Consider the following 25739-nt stretch of genomic DNA (forward strand, 5'->3'; position numbering starts at 1 on the left):
AAGGTAACATCAAGGAGACAAAGAAGTGAATGCCTCTGTAGGTTCACTCTAGTTTTACATCCACACAGAATAATAGCCCTTCTAGAAGCTAACAGCAGAAGTCAAGATGGCAATATGACCTATTCCTTTGCTGATAGCTGCTTTTAAATATACAGTATGATATTGCTCGCCTTTATTGCCACATCCATAATTTTAGTTTATTACATCATAAGCAATTTACTCTAGGCTTATATTACTGCACCTTTAAATTCAAGGTTACACGTTTTAATTTCTCAAGATTCCCTTAGCTTAATGCTCTCTTCCTCACTCAGCTTCCCTCTTCCTGTCTTACATTTTAGACACTGAAGCAGTCCTGTTAAACATCTGCTCGGTTCATTTGGGTGAGAGCCATGTGTTCCATGACCTAATGGAAAACTAATGGGCAAAAAGACCTGGGTGCCCTGAGGGAGGACAGAGTTGTGGGTAAGGGTGAGCACAGTCTCATGGGTCCGCAGCTGACCTGACCTGCTACAAGCACTTTTAGATACCATTGTCCTTTAAGAGAGAGAATGAAGTTGATGTCATACCTCAGATGTTAACTGCAGTTGAACTCTCTCTTTGGTATCTCAAAGAGATCTGGATGAATTCAATAGGAATGCCCTTTGAGAAAGAAGAAAATGTGTCTCAAGAACAAGAATTATGGCTGTGCTTCAGAGGCTCTCAGTAAGGGAAAAAGTTGGGTTCAGCAGATACTACCAGTAACTTTAAAAAAAAAAAAAAGAATCTGCATTGCACATTAGAAACAAAAGGCAATGGTATCCAATCAGTGTTCCTCTTGTCTGAATGTTATTCAATATCCAGTTGAATTCATGGTGCATCCTCGGCCATCTGTTCATATCTAAGGCAATGCTGGCAGCCGTGGAAGAGACAAAGATAAAGAACATGTGGTTCTTGCCCTCAGCTTGCTGTCCACTGGGGCTGGCTGCACTTCTGGTGATAGATTGAGGATAGAATACGCTAAAATAGGAAGCTAAATACAGAAGTGTGTTACTCCATCAACAAAGCTGGACATGTACTTTTTGTTCCCTGCCGCATACAATGCTTCCCAATTCATCCAGAGAGAGGTGAACTTTTTCTCTTTTAATAATGTAAAACCTAAGGCATATTTGGGAGCACTTATTTAGTATGGCCATTATGGAAAACAGCATGAAGGCTTCTCCTGATGCTGGAAGTATAACTCCGGGAAGACCTACTTATACCTCCATTAGGAGACCACATCAATGGATCCACATGGTGGATGGACACCTGAACCGAGTTTCTTACAGCATTGTTCATGACAGCCAGGATTTGGTATTAACAAATGTTCTTCAGTGAATCAATGGAAAAAGAAATGTAGCATAGACATAATGAAATATTATTCAGTGTTTCCAGTGCAAACACAAGCTTTGGGGGAAAAAAACTCTTTAATAAGTAATGCTAGGAAAATTGACTATCCACAAATAGAACCCTGAAATTAGATCCCTCTCTCTCTTACTCCAAATGGGTCAAAGACCTTAATGGAATATTCATTATATATATATATATATATATAGTTATTATATATAGCTTATAATGAACCACATAAACTTGTATAAATATTATGTGTCAATCAAACACTATCTTAAGGCTGGAGGCTGCCTGTTCCTCAAGGGTAGGAAGAATGTTGGTTGAAACTTGCCTTCTCTGGGCAAGACTCAAAGCAGTGACCACATTTTCTCCAGGAAATGTTTGTGTAGTTGGATTGCCACGTGCTATGCTCCATGAAGTACAGTGTTCTGCCCAGATAGAAAGGGGGAGAGAGAGGGAGAGAGCGGGAGAGAGAGGGAGACAGAGATGGAGAGAGAGGGAGAGAGAGGAAGAGAAAAAGGAAAGAGAGAGGGAGAGGGGGGGAGAGGCAGAGAGAGGTGAAGAGAGAGGGGGGCGGGAGGGAGGGAGGTTGTAGAGGTGGTTAGTAACACCTCTTGACTTTCCCACCACTGCCTTGTTTTCCCTTTCTTTTAAAAACAATTATTGCTTGCTGTCTCCAAGCTATTAAGCTCTATTGTCCCCAAGCTCTTTTGAAACTCTGATTCTCTTTCCCTGTTCACTTTTCATAAGGCTTCCAGTGTCTTCAAGATCATGGAGGAATCACTCATCTCCTATTCAATGGCAGATTTCAGGCAAGAGCCAGGAAGACTGCCAGAGAATTCATGCCAAACTTGTATTTTATGAGTCTGGGATAACTTTAATGTCTCTTGAAAGCAGTTACATTTTTAGCTTTTAACATCTCATTTAAACGACACATTCCTACTAAAAGGCTCACGATTCCAATCTATCTATTTATTAATTAAGCGAATGGAATATGCCAAGATCACAACCCATAGTGCCAAGGAAGCAATACCATGTGTTTCATATTAATTTTCTAGTATAATTCCCGTCGGTGTCTGCTATTTCTTGAGCAGAAATGTCTTCTGGCTGAGAAGGAGCTATTTTTTGTGTGTTAAAATGAAAATTGAATTCTGAAGCCAGAACAAATGGAAACTCAGCTCCAGCTGAGCCATATTTACCAATGTGTGTACATAGATGTCATTCACAAAGTTAGTGGGCAAACAATTTTGGGAAGCCCTGCTTAGTGTCTTTCCACTTGGAAATTCACACTGTATTTGTATGGCTCTTACAAGCCATCAATAATGATGTTGGACCCAGTGTGTTTCTAATGCTTGTTACTAGAGGAAATTCTTTGTAACTGTGCCATGAAGTTGAATTATTATTGAACTGTACTGTGAAAAATTTTATCCAGGGATCTGATCCTATTGGAACTAAAATAATTTGACATCATAATGATTATTTCTGTACCATTTGTGTGCAAAGTCAAGTGGGTTTTGATCAGAAATATAAATCCTCTAATGATCCTACTACTTCTAGTGAAATTAATATTTTATACATACTTTCAGGTTTTATATATTTTCAAGTTCTTTTTCCATTTACAGGCAACTTAAGAAAGAAGGTCACTTTTCTTTCTATGAACAAGAGCACCTTTTAGGTAGTCATAGCTCAAAGACATGTTGTGGGTGCAAATTCTTCACATTTGGTGTAAATATTTAAAAGTATAAAACCATTACTATCTTCTTTTTCTTAATATTTTCTATTTTTTTGGTGTGTATGTGTATATATATATGTGTGTGTGTGTGTGTATGTGTGTGTGTGTTTTACTGTATTTTTTGGCCTTTTTGTTTTGGTACTGGAGATTGAATCCAGGATTTTGCACTTGCTAGGTAAGCACTTTGCCACCAAGCTTTATCCCGGCCTTCTTTGAGGTTTTTAAAATGTCTTCGCATATTTCCCAGTGCCTAAGTATTGTAAATTACAAAGCATTCTTTCAGTAAACGTTTTTATTCCTTACTTTCAGAAATCGACTTTCAAACAACAATAAGGTTTTAGATCATCCAAGCAGGTTAAAGAATCTTAGCTGTAAACACTTCCTTATCTACCCTCTTTCTTTAAAACCAGAAATTGAAACTCTAAAGTTCTCTTTTCTATGTTTTTATGATCATTAAGTAGTTGTACAAAGGAGCTGCCATTCAACAAAACAATTAATGAATATGGTGTATCTTGAGCAATGTCACCCCTTACAACATTCTTACCCACCCCTCCCAACCATTCCTTCCCTCACTTTGCCTAATTTTGTGGGTAGACATTGAATTATTTTTACTGCATTCTCCTCCTTCCCTTTTCATTTACTTCTGTCCCTTGACCTCACCCCACCCCAATCAAATACTGCTTTCCTGAAGTTAATTTTTATTGCACTTTGATTTAGCCTTTCTAAGGAATTACTCAGTAGATTCTCCTCTGAATATACCTTATTTCAGTTAATATATTTGTGTACCCTTGTATACCACCCAACTATTTACTTATATATTAATAGACTAAGTCTAGCTTCCATTTATGAGAGAAAACCTAACAATCTTTGTTCTTCTGGGCCTGAAAACTCTGTAGTTCTTATTATTCCTCAAGTTATTCTAGAGTCTCGCAGATGGAAACCCCTTCCACAGCTCTCCTTGGCTGCTCAGTAACAGTATAAATGGAAAGGAGTCTACATTGGCATGGATGATAAATAAGCTCAGTGCAATGATTTCTCAGAGGGAAAGCTTCATGTGAAGTAGTTTGGTTCCAGGCAGAGAAAAGCCCAATTCACCTGTTGAGGAAAGCTCAAATCGGTCCACAATAAAGCAGAGTTAACCAACCCGTCAGCCAGGGCTGACAGGAATGCTACAAGAGGCAAAATTTAAAAACACCCCTCACTTGTTTTGAAAACACTGAGATCTGGGAGCCTTCTTTTCTGATCATTTACATACATTTAAAAAATGCTGTACATCAAACTCCCACAGTGGACGCTGTCATATAGTGAGTGTGAAGGAAGTTGTCCTTTATTTAAAATAAGTTCACTTAACTTTACAACTTTGGTGCGGGCGGGGGGGGGGGATGTGGGGGGACGGGGAGGAGAGCGGAGAGCGGGGAGGATTGGGGAGGCAGGGGGAGGATGAGAAGGGATAGGAGGGGGAAACAAAGGAGGAGGCTACAATGCTTGATAAGAAATGTACTCATTATCTTGCCCTTGTAATTGTAACCTCTCTGTACAGTATTTTCACAATAAAAAAATAAAATAAAATAAGTTCACTTAAAAAACATCCACATAAAAATTTGGGAGACAGGGTTAAACAAAGAAAACATCCCTTTTTCAGCCTTTTGACTGCGATCAAGAGGAGTTTCTATTCTTACCACTTTAATATCTGATACACCCTTCATCTGAAGAAAATAGAACGATATATTGAGTGAAATTTTGGAGGAAGGTTAAATAGAAACCTATTCTACACCACACATTGATCTGGAATTACAGCATTGTTAGGAAATACACAGCCCTTTGGAGGACTTAACATACAAGCAAACAATAGAACATATAGTACCGGATCATTGTGAAACAGTTATTATTAACAAATTGGATGGATTTCCTTTTACTTTCTTAGGATACTTCCCTGAATTTTCTTTGAAACAAAACAGGTAAGATGCTAGCATCCTCTTACCTCTGTCAATTTCACATTGGCTTAGGTGTTCAGTATCAGTGCCTGAAAACAACTCAGGTTCTTAATGGTTGTCTCAGTATGTTATGGTTTATTTAATTAACCACGTCACCCTTATTTTTCTGAGCAAGTCACTATTCTGATTGACCTGAGGTGTTTCCTTCAGTTTCACTGATGGAAATAAAAGTGCCTTGTAATACAGTCATTAAGTCATAAAGTGAAAGAGAGTTTAGGCTTTGGACATGAAAGAACAAAGGCTGAACAACTCCTGCTGGTATTCACTGTATAGAAATGCTCAATTCAGTTGCAGCCTTGCTCAGAATTTCTATGTTTTTAAATCAGTTTGTGGCAGAAAATAATTGTTATTGCTTTAATGTTATCCCTGTGAATACTGATGATTTTCATTTTTAAAACTTTTTACCCCTGGGTGCTGGGGCTCACACTTGTAATCATGGCTACTCAGAAGACTGAGATCTGAGGATCGTGGTTCGAAGTCTGGGAGACTCTAAACCACTAGAAAACCGGAAGTGGCACTGTGGTTCAAGTGGTAAGAGTACTAGCCTTGAGCTGAAGAGCTCAGGGACAGCGCCCAGGCCCAGAGTTCAAGCCCCACAACCACCACCACTATCACTACCACAACAACAAAAAAAAACAAAAACAAACAAAAAACTTGTTTACAATTTCTTAGGTTTTTTTTTTCCTGCTTGTTCTTGCCCTTTTCTTTTTCTTTGTCCAAGATAACATTGTTTTGTTATTGAATGTAAGTTTCTCTACCCATGAAGGCATAAAACTTTTGACAATTTTTATTGCCCATGTTTTTCCAGTTCATTATTTAGTTCTTCACACGGGTTAGATTTTTTTCTTGAGGTAGATCAATGTTTGCATTTTTTATAATGACAAATATTGATTTTTCTTCCCCTGAAACATGGACATTTGTATGAGTAGGCAGTATTTCTGGCTCTTACCTTTCTGAATGCATGGGTGTGTATGACTAACGGAGTTAGAAGGGGCTGGGTGACTAGTTCTGTTCAATGTTGTGTATGCAGAAATGACCTTTGGTGCTTATTGACCAAAAGACTGGACTGCCAATGAGAAAATCCCCAGAGTTGTCTCCTTCTCTTGCATGACTGGTCCAATGCACACAGAACAACTGCTCCATCAGACTGGGATCCATAGAACCAACCTGTGTAGCAGAGGCTGCTACAGATTCAATATGACAACTTCACCAAAGGCACAGCTTGATTATATTCAATAAATATTCCAATACTTCCACATACCAAAGATTCTGTTACACTAACAAATAGTCTCTGTGGTTTGGGGGGACAATTTGGAACAGTAATAGAATCTATTTGTGGGAGTATTGAAAGCTTTAGAATCATAGTTCCTCTGCCCATAGATAACTGATATTCACTTACAGACTTGCTATTGGTAAATTTTTGTGACTTTACTGTAATTTCATTATTTAAGTGGTTTGACCTTTGTTCTCTGCATGGTAGCAGGGAAAAAAGTAATACAAGCATTTATTTTATGTGTATGAATATATATATATATATATATATATATAAAATTTAGGCTACCTAAATGGACACATCCATTAGTATGCATATAATTTCCAACTGATGTGGTATACTATCTTTTCATTATTTTGAGTCATTATATAATTTATTTTCTGGACCCCTCTGAATATTAGACATACTGTATTTGCATATGTAGCATTACTGGTATGCATATTTGCTGGGTAAATGACTTCCAAAAAAGCCCAATTATTCTTATCCATGATTTCTCTCTGAGATTTTCTTGAAATATATATATATATATATATGGATATTTATATATAGATAATCTATACCTATAGAGATGATTTATATCTATAGAGATAATTTATATCGATATCTTTATCTCTCTATTATAAATATAAATTTATATATATATATATATGTATATATAGTACAAGCTCTGGTGCTTGAACTCAGGACCTGGGTGCAGTCCATGAGCTTTTTGTTCATGGTTAGCACTCTGCTGCTTGAACCACAGCTCCATATCTGGTGGATTTTTTGGTGATTAATTGGAAATAAGAGCCTCCTACCTGGTTTGGCTTGAACTATGATCCTCAGATCTCTGCCTCCGGAGTAGCTAGGATTATAGGTACAAGTCACTGGAGTCCAGCAATACATAATTAAAATACTTTTATTATCTTTAAGTAGTTGTATAAAGGAGTTTCAACAAATCAGTTCATGAATACAGTGTCTTGATCTATGACTTCCGTTTCAACCTTCTTACCCATCCCTCCCAAACCACCCTTCCCTCATTATTCTGAATTTGTAAGATATGTACAGATGGGTTTTTTGCCATTTAACAAAGCAGTTTATGAATATAATGTATCTTCATCTGTATCACGCCTTCAACATTTTCACCCTATTTCAACCCACTCCTTCCCTCATTTTTCTTTTTTGTATTTTTAAACAATTTTATATATAATATATATATATATTATTGGAAAGATACTGTACAGAGGGGTTACAGTTACATGAGTAAGGTAATGAGTATATTTCCTATCAGGCATTGTCACTCCCTCCTTTGTTTTTTCCCTACCATCCCTTCCCTACACACCACTCCAACTCCTCCCTCCCCCATCAAAGTTGTAAAGTTTGTTTTCAACATGGTGTCTCATACATCTCATTGTTACCATGGGTCAACCTATATCCTATTTCACCATTTTGTTATTTCCCTTCCCCTCCCCCAAACTAAAAAAATGTACAGAGGGCAATGGAATCAACTACAGAGAAAACAAGGGTTATACCATGGGGGAAGAACATACAAAAACAAAAAAAATGCATAGTACATTATAAGTTCATTAAAAAGAACAGTAACAAAGGAAAAAAAACACTTGTGTCCCTATCTTCGGGTTCATTTCGCTTAACATCAGTTTATATAGTCTTATGTACATAGTTTTTGACCTTTTCTGATTGGTAAGATTATCCTAGATGTATACTAGTTGTTGCAAATAAGGGAAACCATGGGACCTATGTTTCTTTGGGTCTGACTTACTTCACTTAATATAATTTTTTCCAAGTCTTTTCATTTCCTAACAAATGGGGCATTGTTATTCTTTCTGATGGAGGCATAGAATTCCATTATATATATATATCTATATATATATCTATATATAGATATATATATATAGATATATATCACATTTTTTTGATTCATTCATCTACTGAGGGGCATCTGGGTTGGTTCCATATCTTAGCTATGGTGAATAATGCTGCAATAAACATAGTTGTGCTGGTAGCTTTAGTATGGCCTTGTTTGTAATTATTTGGGTAAATGTCCAAAAGTGGGATTGCTGGGTCATAGGGGAGCTTTATATGGAGTCTTTTGAGGAACCTCCATACTGCTTTCCAAAGTGGCTGAACAAGTTTACAGGCTCACCAACAATGGAGTAGGGTTCCCTTTGGGCCACATCCCCTCCAGCATCTGTTGGTTGTTATTAGATTTCTTGATTATAGGCATTCTAACTGGGGTGAGGTGGTATCTCAATGTTGTTTTGATTTGCATTTCTTTTATGCTTAGAGAAGTTGAGCATTTCTTTATGTGTCTATTGGCCATTATTACTTCCTCTTCAGAGAAGTCTCTCTTTAAGTCTTTAGCCCACTTACTAATGGGGTTGTTGTTTCTTTGAGGATTGTTGTTCAGGTATTTAATTTTTTGAGTTCCAGGTATATTTTAGATATGAGACCCTTGTCTGTTGTATGGCTAGTGAAGATCTTTTCCCAATCCGTGGGCTTTCTATTGATCTTGCTAGCTATGTCCTTTGCCATGCAGAAGCTCTGCAGTTTCATGCAATCCCATTTGTCCAACCTTTCTTTGATTTGTTATATTTCTGGTCTTTATTAAGAAAATTTCAGCCTGTGCCAAGGAGCCCTAGAGTTCTTCTTTTATTTTTCTTAATTTTGTGGCATATATATTTCCCCCTTTCCTCTTTATTTTCTACTCCTATCCCCCTGTCCCCACCCTTCCTCTTGCCACCATTTCCTGGTGCTTACATTTTTGGGCTTTGATTCAATCTTTTGAAAAAAATTAAACTATTTTAAAATAGTGGAAAGATTTAGATTTTTCAAAGACTATAGGACATTTATACTAAGATATTTAGTGATGAGCCATTCTTTAGAGTTTTCAGCAGTAAGTCACGTATTAATATTTTCTAAATATTTTTTGCATTCTTTCAGTGTGAGTTTTTACAAGATATTCTATCTATTAGCTATCTATCTACCTATCTATCACCTACCTACCTACCTTATAATCTATTTTCTACTTACATTTACACACTGTTGTTATAGTTCCTATCTTTTACATATTTTCACAAATGAAATCATCTTCAAGTAACCATTATTTCTGTTTTGCTTATTGCATTTGTTAGAATTTTCAGAGTAAGGAAATGAGAGGCTTCTTCATATTTTGTTCCTAATTTAAATGGAAAATTCTGTTCTATTAAACCATTACCCATTATTTGGAAGTTGGATTGAAATAGATATTGTATTATTAATTTAATATAGTGCAGGAAAAGCAAATTTAAATAAATATAATTTATATTCATAACTTCAAACAATATGCATTGAATTTTATTAAATGTTTCTGAAAGTTCAATTTGCCCTTTTAATGAGATATTTTATAAGAATATATTTCTTTACATTAACTCATCCATGCACCTCTGCCCCTCTGGGATACAATTATATTTAATCATTGAGGGATTTTTATTTCAACTTGAGGTATCTGGATTATATAATAATCTTATTTCTAGTTTATGAGAAACCTCAATACTGTTTTCTATAATGCCTCTATTAAACAATTCTGCTGAATTTGGCTTTTTGATATTTTGTGTAGCATGTTGCATTTTTATTAATAAATGACACTCAGTCTCTTTCAGTAAGATTTTAATTTCTTTCTGTATAACTATTCAGGTAATATTATACAAAAAGTAATGAGGTTTAAATTGTTGTACTATTATTGTTATATTTCTCTTTTCAGCTTTTATTTGTATTTTCTTTCTTTTTCAATTTTTTATTTTATATAACAATTGTGCATATTTCTGTCTGCAGTATAGTGTAATAGTCTGAGATGTACAGAATGTGTAATAATTAAATCAGAATAGTTAACATTTCTATGCACTTCAAATTTATTTTCTGTTTATTTTCTCTTCTCTTGTAGTTCTTTATAAAAAGTGAATCAAGTCATATTAATATAAACTATTAAAGTATAAGAAATTTATTAAATTTTATTAATATAAAGTATGAAAATATTGATGCAATGTTAGTATAAATTTATGCAAATTATAGTCACCCTACACTACTGTACTTTTTACTGCTATGTAATTATGTATCAGTGTTCATCCAGTTCCCTCTCCTCCTTTTTCCTTCAGCTTTTTTCCAGCTTCTAGTGGCCAGTATTCTCTCTAAATATATTAAAGAAGCTTTTTTGCCTTCCATATATTAATGATAATGAGTGATATTTGTCTTTTCTGTGGTTGGTTATTTCAATTTGCAGAACATCCTCTAATCCTTTTCATGTTTTCAAAAATGATATTCCTTTTTGATGTTCATATAGTCATATACTCATAGTAACTATAAATGTATATATATATATATGTATATATATATACTTTTTTATTGTGAAAATACCATACAGAGGATTACAATTACATGGGTAAGGTAATGAGTACATTTCTTATCAAGCATTGTTGCCTCCTCCTTTGTTTCCTCTGCCCATCCCTTCCCATCTCATTGTTGCAATGGGTCCACCTGTATTCCTATTTAAATGATTTGTTTTTGCCCTTCTCCTCCACAAATTATACCAATATCAAATACAGTGAGATGTGGTATATATACACAATGGAATTCTATGCCTCCATCAGAAAGAATGGCATTGCCCCATTTGTTAGGAAATGGAAAGACTTGGAAAAAATTATATTAAGTGAAGTAAGCCATGCCCAAAGAAACATAGGCACCATGGTATCCCTTATTTGCAATAACTAGTATATGTCTGAGACAAGCAGATAAGGTCAGATATATATACTTTTTAAAAATACGTTTTTTTATTGTAAAAATAGTGTACAGAGGGATTGCAGTTACATGAATAAGGTAATGAGTACATTTCCTAGCAGGCATTGTTACCTCCTCCTTTGTTTTTCCCCTACCATCCCTTCCCTACTCACCTTCCCAACTCCTCCCTCCCCCCCAAAAGTTGTAAATCATTTTCAACATAGTGTCTTGTATATCTCATTGCTACAATGGGTCAACCTGTATCCCTATTTAACCATTTTGTTATTTTCCTTCCCCTCCCCAAATTAGAAAAGTGTATATACAAAATAGAGTGCACCGGAATCAACTACAGTGAAAACAGGGGTTATACCATGGGAGAAGAACATACAAAAGAAACAAAAAATATCACATAGTACATTATAAGTACATTAAGAACAATAGCAAGAAAGAAAAAAAAACTTCTTGTGTCCCTGTCTTGGGATTCATTTTGTTTAACATCATCTTATCTGATCACATGTACATAGCTTTTGACCTGCTTGTCCTAGACATATACTAGTTATTGCAAATATATATACATTTTTATATGACTCACAAGTGCAATACTAAATAGGATATAATCAAATAAATGCTAACTGCACGATTTTTGAGAAATGAACAGTTTGTTTTGCTTGAGGTTTGAGATTTTTCCTAAACTTCCTAAATGAGGTTATGAAGGGTTGCTAGGAATCTGAGATGTGCATAAACACACTTATGTTCTAGAAAAGCATAAGAGTTGGAGGTTTGGAACATGCTGGTTAATGTAGGACAGATATTCTTGGAAGAACAACTACATTTTTCTTTCTGCCTTTTTCTTTTTGCTCCAGCTGTTCATTTGTCAGCATAGCACCCCTTCCTTGATTTCATTAATTTATTCATATCATCCTCTCTTTCTGAACTGTAAGCCTGAATTGTCTGTCCGAATATTCTTGACCACTCTCCAGGGTATTGAACATAATGCTGATGAAATAAGTGAATTAAGACCATAAGGTTTAACTGCAAGAGCCAGTAAGAAAATAGCACAGATTCACCAACAATAATAATATGACACTGTATTTCCAAGAGTGTTTTTTAACTCCCAAGTCCATAATATATGTTTTGAATATCTTTAATGTCTTAATCTTTTATTTTTGGATGGTTTGTTTCAAATAAGAGACCTCTAGTTTGTCTTTACAAATATTCTCCCCTCTTCCCCCGCCATGGTTATCATTGGCTTATCAAATTTCCATCTTTTATCATAAATTTAAAGTATTAAGTAAGAGCAATGACAAGTATTAATATCAAATGCTGAAATTAGACAATTATAATTTCTACCAATCACTAAACATACAAATTACTGGAAAAGCAAGACAAGATAAAACATTTAGAGTACATTTGCAATGTAGATAGATGGGAAGACATGGTGGAAGGGTTGACAGTGACCAAGATGCATTGGACTCCTAAACCAATATGTTGAGTTAAAGCCCCTTTGGGAAGCACTAAAAGATATAAATGAACTAATGAATGGCAAAGGCAAGAACCAGAATTGCTTGTATTTGGCATCTCATAGTAAGAGATAGATTAATCAGTGTCTCAGTTTTACCACCAAGCATCATCAGTGATTTGTAAAGAAAGATGCTGTGGACTTGGATCTTGACAACACTTTACTTAAGCAATATTTTTCCCAGGCACAGGACACAGCTTGGAAAGCAACTAGTACTCAGAAGCACATGACAGTGGTGAAGCAGTGGAGAGGCATGAGAAATTTTTGCTGCTCCAGGAAGCTAACAGGAGTTGCCCACTGGTTTTGAGGACAGGTCACAGTGTTGATACATGTGACCGGAATTGCCTGGAATGGCCATTCTCAGGCGCAGTGCTCTTCACCCTCTTAATTCTTGTCACTCAATGATGTCCTGCAGATTTCTGCAGGGTAAAGTTGCAAAGCCTATTTATCCAAACATAATATGCAAAATTTGCAGGAGGATTTCTATCGCTTTTGCACTTTGCTCCAAGTTCTGTTCAAGGCAAAAAAGATTTGTATTTGGAGACAGAAATGAACCAAAATTCACGCCTTTGGGCCACTACTGATAGAGGAAGCATGTAGGAAAGCTATGCTTCCACTATTCCAGATAAAATGCTTTGCATTTTACTATTTCCTGGTGAGAGTGTATTTTGCAAAGTCTCTTTACCGAAGCTAGCATTCACCCATGATTTGAGGAATTATCCCCCACCCCAGTCTATCACAGAAGTCAATGGACAAGGCAAGATTCTGGAACTTTTAGGATTTTTTTTCATTAATAAAGCAAATTTTCACCCTTCAAGATGAAGTTCATAGCTTTTCCTGTATTTGTTAGATTCCATTTCTGAGAACAAAACATCATAAAAGTAGGAGTAAACTCTTTCATAGGAGCCCTAAATCTATAGGTTCCAAGTACTCAACTGAGTCTCAAAGATTAGGGACTCATGTTCACAAAGACATTTCCTTTGTTAGCTAGGAAAGCCATCATTTTTTTGGTCAGAATCTTAACATTGATATATCGATGCTAAGATATATGATATGATATGATATGATATATGATCATATGCAACAGTTATTGAGCCTTTGTAATCCTCTCCTAAGAATGTCCTCCTGTAGTCTCACTGTGGGAATGTCTAGAGTCCTGTTTACTTTATCATGTCCAAGTATAACTTTTTTTTTGTCTTTACCATTCATTGTGTTTACTTGTAGATTTATAAGCACATTCTAATCATCGCAAATGAGGGAACCCATGCAACCTAGGTCTACCTTACTTGGCTTGATATGCTGTTTGTTTTTGTTTTTCTCCATTGTTGCTCTTTTTTATTTCTGTACCTTTTGTATGTAAGGTTATCTGTCTTGGGGAGGGGAGGAGGAAGCACAGAAATGGTGGGATGAAGCTTGAACAAATACAACAGTGATGCTCACTAGACCCTATGTCAAAAATGAACTTGTGGGGGAAGGGGTTCAGGAGGGAAAAATGAACAAAACAAGGCAAGAGGCTGTTCAAAAAGAAATGTGCTCATTAGCTGACTTATGTAACTGTAGCCCCTCTGTATATCACCTTTACAATGAAAATAAATAAATAAGTTAGAAAAAAATCTTAGCATTGAAAATTCTTCAGAATGTCCATATCCTTTTTGACAACAGTTTCTGTACAAGCTAGATACTCTATTATGCATATTAAGCAATGAGAGTTACCATTTCCCAAAGGGATCTATTTGAATTAGGCTTTCTAATCGCGAGACATTTCCCGAGGGACCATTCAGCATAATTCACATTTCAAAACTTCTAAGCAATTTTCTTCTCTCCCTTTTATTAAAGAAAAAAAAAGATTATTTATCTTGATTCACTTAAATAACACATTACAGAGACCAGAGCCTTTCTTGGAAATAAAGGTTAAAAGCTAATCATCAGAACATCATCTGTGATTTTTTTCCTCTTTCATTTTAAAAATACTTTTAAGAAAAAAAATCAAGCTGCTCATGACTTCATAAAATTTGGACACTCTAATTTGTAGTTAGATTTTTTTTTTGATCATGTGTCTACATGTTGAAAGAAGAAAATTACTTTTCTAGATAATAAATATAGACCCTGTTACAGCTCTCTTCTCAATTCCCAAAACTGTATTAGCTATTATTATTTTACCATTAAATGAAAATTATATATTAGATTAAATTACACATTAAACAGAATTGTATCTGAATGAAAATGTGTATTAAATGAAATTGTATATTTCTCAAGGTATTATTTTATTTTATAGCTTTACAACCTATATAAATAGGGCTTATTTTACTCATATGTTTTATGTCTATGGACATCTCTCCCTATTTGAAAACTGGAATTAGTTATACTCTATTAGCTCATCTGTAATTCAGAACCTGCCTCCATCCCTCCCCCTCTCTCTCTCCCTCAGCAACTTTCTTAATACCTGTACTAGTTTCCTTATCAATGGGTCATAGCTTTTCCCTACTCTACACTAGCTTTTGTTGGTGCATTTGAAGCTGATAGAGAAATCAGGAGGAACAATATCAATACATAAATGTCATATGGAAATCATGCTACTGAGAATAGATGGAAACATCCCAAAAGCCTTTAGAACAGGTATATGGGAAATGGAGGTTCACCTTGAACTCCAGACAGTAGCTCTATCTGCTTCTCCCTTCTGGGTTATTCTTATTTAATTCAAGAGCAATGCTGTGAGAGATTACTGAGCACTTTTGGAACCATTGTTATTCACACCTCCAGCCACATTACTAGATTTTCATTATTGCATCGAACATCAGTGTTTCACTTTACATGAGCTGACATAACTGAAGGAATTGGGGAAGTATCACCCTTTAAAATACTGCTTTTACAGGTTTTCCAAAGAGAACATCGTCTAGCTAAATCCCATTCCCAGCAATCTCATCACTCAAAGAGGAGGAAAATTCCATCATGGGAGGGGACTGGAAGGCAATACTGCCTTCCAATAGACTTTGTTGCTGGGACTCATCTGTTCTCTTGGGGGCCCATTCATCTCTCCTCCAAATGGTTACTGGTTCCTAAATTGCTTATTTTGCCTTCTTCTCTTCCTTATAAAGAGAATACATAAGCCTTTGGAACCTCACTGGGATGTTGGATGTTCAGTGTTCATTCCCATAATACCTTAGATCACACAATAAACTTGTACATCTTTTCTCATATTAATCTGCCTATTGTCAGTTTGGTTCAAAGACTCAATAGAATTTTATCCTCATTAGGAAGGCATTTGCTCTCTCATCTTTACCATTTTATTTATTTATTACAACTATTTTTAAAAGGAAATCTTTACTTCTGATTTTTCATTCTCTTTTACAGCTTTGATAAGACTTTGGGCTACATTTACCTAATCAGTAGTTTCACAGTACTTATTCCCAAGTTTCTCTGAGAAAAAATAAATCCTGGAAGAACTTATCAAAGAGATTTCTAGAACATTCCAAGGACTATTGGGGAACCTCAAAATTTTCTTTTTCTTTTTTAAATATAAATCAAAGAGAATAAAAATATTTTGTGAGATAATTTCATAAGCGTATTCACAGTAAACAACAATGGCATAATCTATAAATGTTGAGTGATAGAACTCATGTGTGTCTGGTGCCTTCACATCTTTTAATTCCAAAACTATTTTTTTTTTGTTGTTCTTGTTGTTGGTCATGGGGCATGAACTCTGGGACTGGGCACTGTCCCTGAGTTCTTCAGCTCAAGGTGAACACTCTACCACTTGAGCCACAGCACCACTTCTGGTTTTCTGGTGGTTAAATAGAGATATGAATCTCACAGACTTTCCTGCCTGGGCTGGCTTTGAACCGTGATTTTCAGATCTTAGCCTCCTGAGTAGCTAGTATTACAGGCATGAGCCACCATCGCCTGACCCAACACTATTGTTTTTACTGTCTATATTTTCTGAAGCCATTGAAAGTCACTGTGAGAAAAGAAAATGCCCTTTCTTTCTTAACATTAGCTTCCTAACTTTATCAGTATCTAAATTCTAGTAGACATTAAAATAGTATAATTTGATTCGCTGGTCTTACTCTCCTCTTCCCACTTGTGAACCAACATAATCAACAAGAAATAACTGCCCAGAAATATTGTCTGTAATTGGTTTAAAATACTGTATTCTCTTTCAGAGCTGTATGTAAGTAATTTTTATAGGATTCAGTTAGGATATATATATATATATATATGTATGTACATATATATATATGTGGCAGAAGATTGCCTTAATATGGAAATAACTTTGCTAAAAATCTATACTTATGGTCAAGTGATAACCAGATAATTCTTTTACCAAAATGTCAGTCAAAAGGGTTGTTTCAATGTGTAAAATTTTGCGTACCAATGTTTTATGTGGATAAATATGCCAATTCTCTCTAAAAAACAAACAAACAAAAAATGACATCATTTGTCATCCTGTATCATTTGTTCTCCATGCGAGCTAGGTTAGGTATGAGATTTTCTTCTTGCTGGGTAATTACCAGTCTGGAAGCATTCATTTCTTCATCTACAGGGGGATGTTTGTACGTTTGGCATTCCATATTCTTGTCTTCATTAGTGAATTCTAAAGTTCTGAATGAAAACAGCCTGCAACCTCCACTATTTACAGCTTTACAGAAGTGTTAAAATATTGTAAGAACTGGAGAAGTCAAATGGATTCTACAATTAAATTTAGGAGAGATGTTTTATTATAGTGTTGACTTTTTTAAAAAGAATACATTATATATTTTTAAGAACACTGCATTTTCACAGTAATAACTTCAAATACTTAGTTTGCCTTAATAAAATAAATACTTTCCTAGTGGTGTGGAATAATTTAAGAAAGGACCATATGGGCTATAATTCCTCTGAATGATAGGGACTGAATTAAGGAACGATAGGAGACCCACATTAATGCTGCTTCTTACATCTTTGCTTTGTGGGAGCACATTGTGTTTTTCTTTCTTGATTAGATTTTCCTCAATTTTCCTGAAAGCCATTCAACATGGAAATTTGCTACTTCTCTACATTTTCCTATTGTGTATGACTCCTCACTGACTTCTATAACTTTTCTTTACAAACCCAGAGCCACTCTCTCAATGATCACAAAGCCCTACTGGCATTTAAAATACATGTATTATTATTGACTGCTTTTTTGAGATTCTGCTCATCCAACACTCCATCTGGTAAAATCTGTTTTCACTGAATGCTAAGCTTCAGGGGACTGAGATTTGGTCATCATCTCCAGCAGACTTTGAATAGCAATTAAGAAACCAAAATAAGAATTTAAAAGTCTAGCAAATATCACAAACCCCGTGTGTGTGTGTGTGTGTGTGTGTGTGTGTGTGTGTGTGTGTGTGTGTGTGTGTGTGTGTGTGTGTGTGTGTGTGTGTTGTAGGGAGGTGATGCTGTAGCTGAGCTCACTAACAGATCGTTTGTAATATGTAAACATCAAAAAGTAAACAACAACATGCCAAAGCTGTTCTTCAAGGGACCGAGGCAAATGACTCATTGTGTTTTATGTTTTCAAACTTTCAGGTGTCTTCCTTGGCAAAAAAAGAATATGAAATCACCAGAGTGATTTTTCTCTTTGATGGTTTTGTCGCTCAGTGAGGCAAAAAGCATGCAGGTTATTTAAATACAAATGAATTGATAAATCTACAAGTCCTGCTGGAACTCAGTGTGAGGCCAGCAGCTGAGGTTTTAAATCCCACCTCTTCTTTCCCAATGGTTTATAATAGTAAAACTGAGCGACTGCATTCCACCAGGTGTAGTCATAATGTAGTACTATTAGAGCCTAACTTCATTGTCAGAAACTTCATTTAAATGCCCATAAAACCATCCTGATACAAAGAATGAACTATAATAGCTTATAATTATGATAGTGCATAAAGTATGCCTCACAACCTATTACAAAGCCATAATTTTAGCATAAAAACCATAAACCAAGAGAACAAAACTTGAGAACTTCAAAATAGAAATACAGCTTTTGCAATGGCTCAACAGAGAATTCCTTAAAAAAAATCCACAATGAATGATTGTCTCCTCTGCCTGCCACATGCAAAACAAGAATGGATTTCTGATTTCTCAGACTTTACACTATCCTGTTCACCCAGAGGCATTTTACAAGTGGAGGATTAACTCATTTTCAAAAGGAATTTGAATACCCATCGGAATGAGATCTGGTTCCGGGTGAAAGGATGGTTATTATACACTCCTGTCAAAATGGGGAAATTAAAGGGAAAGTCTGTGTGCTTGGTGGAAAGCCCCCTCCTGTCAGAAGAAAGAATTCCTGTTGTGATTTTCAAGCTAATGTAGCTATGACTGAATGAGATTTATCAGTCTTTATGTGAGCAGATAAAAGTGAATGTTTAAGAATTATATTTTATGAAAATAAGCATTATCTCATTGCCAGAATTTTTAACTGCTTGTCAGCTTCCTTGACCCATTTATATGGTTTCTATAATACAGCTGAGTTTTTTTTCTCATGGATGATGAACAATTTACCTATCATTAATTAAGCAAAATGGCATTTATACATAATCATATATCATGTGATACACACTACACACATGCACACACACATATCTTGTCTAAATGTAAAGTCAAAATATGCATGAATCAAATATGTATGATTCAAAATGAATATACTATCTGGTATGCTTATTGACATAATATTGGAGAAAATAAATAAAGAAGAAAATTAAAATCTCCTCAATGCTATCATCTAGAATGCTAAATATTTTGGAATATTTCTCTTGAGTATACATTTCCAAAACACTATTAAATTCTATAGTTCTGTGTAATTTATTCTTCAAAACCCTTTAACATATCATAGAATAGTTGTATAAATGCACCATATGAAATGATTATAATTAATCAATACTCTTTAGATATACACATTTTTTATTATTTCTAACATTAGAAGTTGTACATTTATATATGTATACACACACACACACACACACACACATATATATATATATAAATTATATATCAATTGTATATGTGACCTGAGTCTAATATGTTATTTTTGTGAACCAGCTTTAGAATTGCAAGAAAGTGAGAATATATTTTTAGGTATTCATGTAGACTAATGGCTAAATTGAAAATTTTGGAGAGCTTATTTATCACATGGATGTTTTCAAGATGATAAATAAAACCATAGGAAATAGAGTTTTCTCCAGTTCGCTGAATTGATACAATGTTAGCATAGGTTGACACATACTTTGCAATCCCATCGATCCATTTTCCTGTCTGAAGTTGAAACTATTGCTTTTGCACCAGTCCTGTGCAACCTGGACAGAGCCAGGGGTTATTTGCTAGTATTTGAGTGGCAGCCAGACCACCCAAGGCTGGAATGGGAAGATGAGGTTGGAGAGCAATGAGTTTGTAAGTGAGGGCAGGTAACAGGATGCAATTCATACTCAATCATTTTGATCTTTAAAGGTGGGAGGCTTGTAGTGTAAATGTCTGGAAGTAGATGAAGAGTTACATCATATAGTTCATACATGGAAAATGGAATGTGCCAATTTGATTATTCCTTCATTCAACAACTAATTTCTGCACAGTGATATGCTCTAGGCATTGACCTGGGTCCTGGGGATACAGAAGTGAATAGTCATTGGGGAAAAAAAATCAAGGGAGGGAAGGTTGGAGGCGAGAACCTTGGATAAATTGGCTCACCTTGGAACCCAAGTGCTGTGGATGGATGTTTCCCTCACACCTTATTGGGCAAGACTTTTCAGGTAGGAAGGACATGAGACAGTAAACCAATCAAGTGAGTGTATTTGTCATCTTTGCACTAAATAATGATGGGAAATCTACAGATACTTCTTCCCATAGCCACTGAACAGCTGACAAATGCTCTGACTCATCTGCTTATAATCTAGCGAACGATCAAGAGAATGGTAAGCAAATGACTTAGGCTATAGGGGAAGTGTGGGCTAGATGGCTAGAGCACTTACCTCACCCCCCAAATCTCATATATAGAATAAGAGTATAGAACAAAATACCCTCAGGTACTTTTGCATGTCACTACAGTGAAGAAAAGTGATTTTTGAAAGTGTTACCTCTGTAGGAGATGTGGGTTCTGTGTTTGTTCTCATCATGGGCTTACCAAGTGACTTTGTTTTTTAATTCTGGAGAGCAGTTCTGGCTGGCTTTAAATGCTTGCTATGTCTATAAAATAATTGAGATTTTTTTTTTGTTGGTCGTGTGGCCTCAACTCTAGGCCTCAGCTGTCCCTCAGCTCTTCAGCTCAAGGCTAGCACTCTACCACTTGAGCCACAGCACCTCTTCCAGCTTTTTCTGCTTATGTGGTGCTGAGGAATTGAACCCAGGGCCTCATGCATGCAAGGCAAGCACTCTACCACTGAGCCACCTTCCCAGCCCCTAATTGAGATGTTTTACTGGCCCATTTTCAGTCTTCAGTCACCCCCCTGAAATGGGAGACAAAGGTAAATACCAAGATTCATGACTTTGAAGACATTATAATGAACATAGATGATAATAACGACATTTTCCCAATGGTTTTATTACTTTAAGTATGGTCTCTTTCCAAGAAAGAATAATCTATGAGAGTGATGGTAATACACTCAATAATTTGTAAACATTGCCTAAATCCCTGGTTAGTCAGTCTATGTAGGAAGAAGCGGCTCTGTGTTCTATGAAGCTGTGTTCTATAATTGGGGTGTAAATTAATGTTCCCACTATCCACAGCTCAAACCATTTATAATAATTACTGTATTCTTTTTTTCCCACCAGCTCTCTGCAGGAGCTTCTCTTCTGTTGTGTACATTGAGCTGTGTAGATTTTTTGAAAACCATGCATGTGGAGGCAGAAAAAACATGTTGTCCACACCATCTAAAAGTATCCCAGGAAGGACGTAGGGTTTTGTTTTTGTTTTTGGAAACAAAATGTATTTGTGAGCATCGATATCCTAAAGTACATTTTACATTGTAAATGAGATTTGCCTTCTAGATGCCTCTAAGATCTCCAATATACAAACATATACAAACACAAGAGGAATGCCATCTGATCAATCGCCTTTGATAGCCATTTGTTAAGCTTATGAATATCTCTTCCCCAGCTACTTCTTACCTAACTTTGAGTTTATTTTGTCAGCTTCTCCATCCTGTTGGCATTTTCTAGAGTGGGGCAGATTTTTGGCTTCATACAGTTCTTTCTTTCCTGTCTACCATTCTTAGGTGCTGTCATTTACTTGCATAGCCACTATGTTGTTGACTTTCTCTTTTCTGTCATTCTTTTATATGACCTGTGCCTCAAAAGTAGTTTGATTCTCTACCTAAAGTGTCATTTCTAATGGCCTCAGTGTCCCAAGTATGGGGCCCAAGTATCTGGGACTTTCCTAGGATGCTCAGGGTTGCCCCAGTTTTAATATGGGAAATTCTCCATTGTAGGTAAGTACTCCTGCTAGATAGACATAGTACAGGCTTTCCAGGATGAGCTCCTGGATTCTGAATACATTTTCTACCTTCATTGTTTTGCCGTAGACATGGGTGCCAACCACTGCGTCATGTAGTTCACAACAGTGGATCATGAACCGTTGTTTCTCTTCAAGTGCTTGGTTCTAAATGGGCAACTCAGGCAACTTATTGATGATGGTATTAGCAATTTGTCTTTGACTGTAACTATAGATTAAATGAAATATTTACATTTAGAGAGGCATTCATTTCTTACATTATAACTATCTGAAACATTGCAATTGGAAGGACATATTGTTGATTTTGTCCTATAAATTTTAAAAATATATATGCATGTATATGTATGCATATGCACTCATACATATACATATATCTTATTGGCATACATTAGTTGTATGAGAATGTTTCATATATGTATATATTTATGAAATGTCATATTTCCACATATATATATGTTAAACATTGAAATACATACAATTGTCCAATGTCCATACCAGTCAAACTCTCTACTTCCTTCTCCCTCTACTCTTCTTAAAACAATTTCAACAGGTTTTCTGGTGGTTTATTGGAGATAAGAGTTTCACGGACTTTCCTACCCGGGTTGGCTTTGAACCGTGATCCTCAGATCTCAGCCTCCTGAGTAGCTAGGATTACAGGCGTGAGCCACTGGTACCGGGCTTCATTGTTCTATTTTCATAGAAGCATATAAAGTACTTCAGCCATATTTTGAGTATATTTAAATCAGAAAATTCTCAGAGGACTGGAAGAGAATAGCTTCATCCATTTAATAATGTATAATTTTGTACTAAAGTAATTTTACTACTAACACATTAATAGATGCGCACTGATTGGCCATGAGCATATCATGTCTTTACTGGTGTTCTAGCTCTAAGTGACTGTGAATCACAAGAGATAAATCACAACTTAACCAGAGATACCTGTGATTGATTTTCTTGGTGAAAGCCATGCCATAAATGTTGGCATGGTTAATGATTTAGGTTGAGAAATAGTTCCACTTCAGTAGCATGTAGCAGTGAACTTAATTTAAATGACCAAAATGAGTCGCTTATAGTTATATTCAACTGGGGGGAGGTGAATCACCTTTTTCTGTGGTATTTCTAATACCAAGGGAACAATTAACAGATATTTTGAGATTTTTTTTGACCATTGATTTAAAATATATAGTCTGTATATATTATTTTTCAACTCTACATAGTGCAGCCTGGTCCATAGGCATCTTGGTATATGTTCAAAAATAAGCCGTCAAAAAAAGTTTTCATGTAGTTATACAAAATACACATCAGGATGTACAGAAAAAAATTAAATACTAATGAGATGCACATTGCTATTTATTACACATTACTTAAAGGTAATTAATTCTTGCAGAACTGTTGATTTCTGTCATACTTTTATATTTGTGCACAACCTATCACTGGAGTTTAGGATAAATGGAGTTGTATATCCCAATACATTATTTTTTCCTCAAAAAATTATAATTAACTTTGTGGTCTACTGTTAGATAATTTCTCATTCTTACAGCCATATATTCATTAAGCTGAAACTTCTTTCAGCTTCAGTGCTTGACAGGCACACTTTTAATTTAAATGTCAATTGTTACTACTTTCAACATTTTGTCCTACTGGACAATCATCAAAATAATATACAAGTTGCTGTTTGTATGCATAGATGTAGATTACATTAGATGTAGAATACTCCTACCAGGGTCAATTTAAATATAAGGACATGGCACCACTCAAAACGAAGTTGAGATGGGTTACAACGTAGTAGTGTACCACTCTAGTGTTTTCACCAAGCAGGTATGGTAAAGGTATGAAATTCATAGTATATGGTATAGTAATATTAAAATATAGTAAAATAATTAGTTATACTGTTTACTATGTATTGTAATACTACCATGGGTATTGTTTTTGGTGATACTGGGGTATCTTTATTTTTAATATCAATTTAAATTGTCTATTCAATTTGTAATGGCTGTGTTTAGCAATAGGCTCGTAACAATCCTGAAATTTTGAGTGTGTACAGCGCTAGCACACAGTTAACCTAAGGTGAAGAGGTTTAATTAGATGGAAAAGCATCTTCATCCCTTCCACTTCCGTTCCCAGCTTCTGCCATTCTTTCCCAAGATCTCTAGCTTCCATTCCATCCTTCCTGCTTCCCTTTGCCTGTCACCCCATCTCCCCTTGTCATTTGATTTAGTCCAAGTGACTCCTACGTCCTGTGTCTTACCAACTCCTTATAATGTTGCTTCTTTCCTTTCAATACAGACTACAACATAGAGCTTCTGCCTCAATACTTTTGTCCCTTGCTTCCTTGGCCTGGGGTGCATGGACTGCCAACCTACACATCCCCCAAACCGCCTGATCTCTAACCCACTGTCTCCTTCCCCCAGACCTCCTGACCATCTGTATTTTCCAACACCCTACAGGGTTGTTTTCTTTCTCATTACTCTATACCACTTTGTTATCTCCATAACATGGATAAGAGCCACCATCCTGCAGACTCACTGTTTATCTTTTCTCTTCCCAGCATTTGATAAAAAGGAACATTTTGCTTTTATTCATTGTTATATCCCCTAAAAATTTGTATCATAATGGACACTGTCAGGTTTTCATTTTGTGTACACATGCATCCTAGTTGCAATTTATTTTGTAATTTGTTTATTCTGGGTACAGTCCATTACTATGGCTCTTAGCATAAAGGTTGGACAGAGGGCTGAATATGCTAGAAATGGCCAGTGCTACTAAAGTAGTCAATGTTTACTGCAAAGATCTGTTTTTATTACTCACAGGATGATCATCTGGACTAGTGACAGCTTCATCTCATTCCGCTGATAAATTGTAATTCTTTGCCTTCACGATGTTTAAAAATTATTTTAAAAAATGTTCTCTTTTATCACTTTACCTCCAATCTTCTAATGGCTTGGTAGACATATTATTTATCTACTTCACATGGAAAGAAAAGTCTATCTCTATAAGACCAAGCTGCTAGATTAATGTATGTCTGTATCAAAGAAAGGGAGTATGTGAACAAAGTTAAAGAAAGGCAAAAATCACATTTCAGTAATGTTAAATAAAATACAAGAAGAAATCAAGATTGATTATTTCTTTACTACGAAATGAAGTTCTGAAATATAGTAAGTAATTAAAATTCATTGAGATGATTTGACTTGTAGAACATTTATAAATGACCTATTCAGATAATTATGGTTTACAACATATATTTCATCAAAGCAAAAGTATCGACATAATCTGGTTTTGAAAATGATCTTTCTTTACCACAAGGAAATGAAACAGGAGGGCAAAACAAGAAGAAAATAAATACTATCTCTTTCTCAGTTCATTTATATAGTAACAACATGGCCACAATATTATGGGCAAGTGTAACCCAAGTTTAAAGTGTAGACTAGTGTATGTAAACATTTCCCTTGGACTTTAATAGTTTTATTTGTAATATGCACATTTATATATTCATTTTCCCCAGAGAAAAAAGTTCTAGGAAAAGACAATGTCAGAAAGTTAGTATTATTAATCTTTAGAAAATAATACATTTGTTCTAATATGTATTAAATATTTATTAAACATTTTTTAAATTTATTAAATGCCATTTTCATGAGGGTCAATATCTCTTGAGATTT

General features: G+C 35.4%; 1 protein-coding gene and 1 non-coding gene across 9 annotated transcripts in view; one reads left to right on the forward strand and one right to left on the reverse strand.

The window, feature by feature from the left end:
* Window positions 1–25739, reverse strand: part of Grik1 (glutamate ionotropic receptor kainate type subunit 1) — a 338127-nt gene that overhangs the window by 146485 nt on the left and 165903 nt on the right. The window lies entirely within an intron of this gene.
* LOC138832699 (U2 spliceosomal RNA) lies at window positions 4727–4919 on the forward strand. Its single transcript, XR_011373642.1, has one exon. It is a non-coding gene; the product is annotated as a U2 spliceosomal RNA (small nuclear RNA).

The sequence above is a fragment of the Dipodomys merriami genome, unplaced genomic scaffold, assembly GCF_024711535.1.
Source record: "Dipodomys merriami isolate MVZ:Mamm:240054 unplaced genomic scaffold, mDipMer1.0.p SCAF_2, whole genome shotgun sequence".
Classification (NCBI taxonomy): domain Eukaryota; kingdom Metazoa; phylum Chordata; class Mammalia; order Rodentia; family Heteromyidae; genus Dipodomys; species Dipodomys merriami.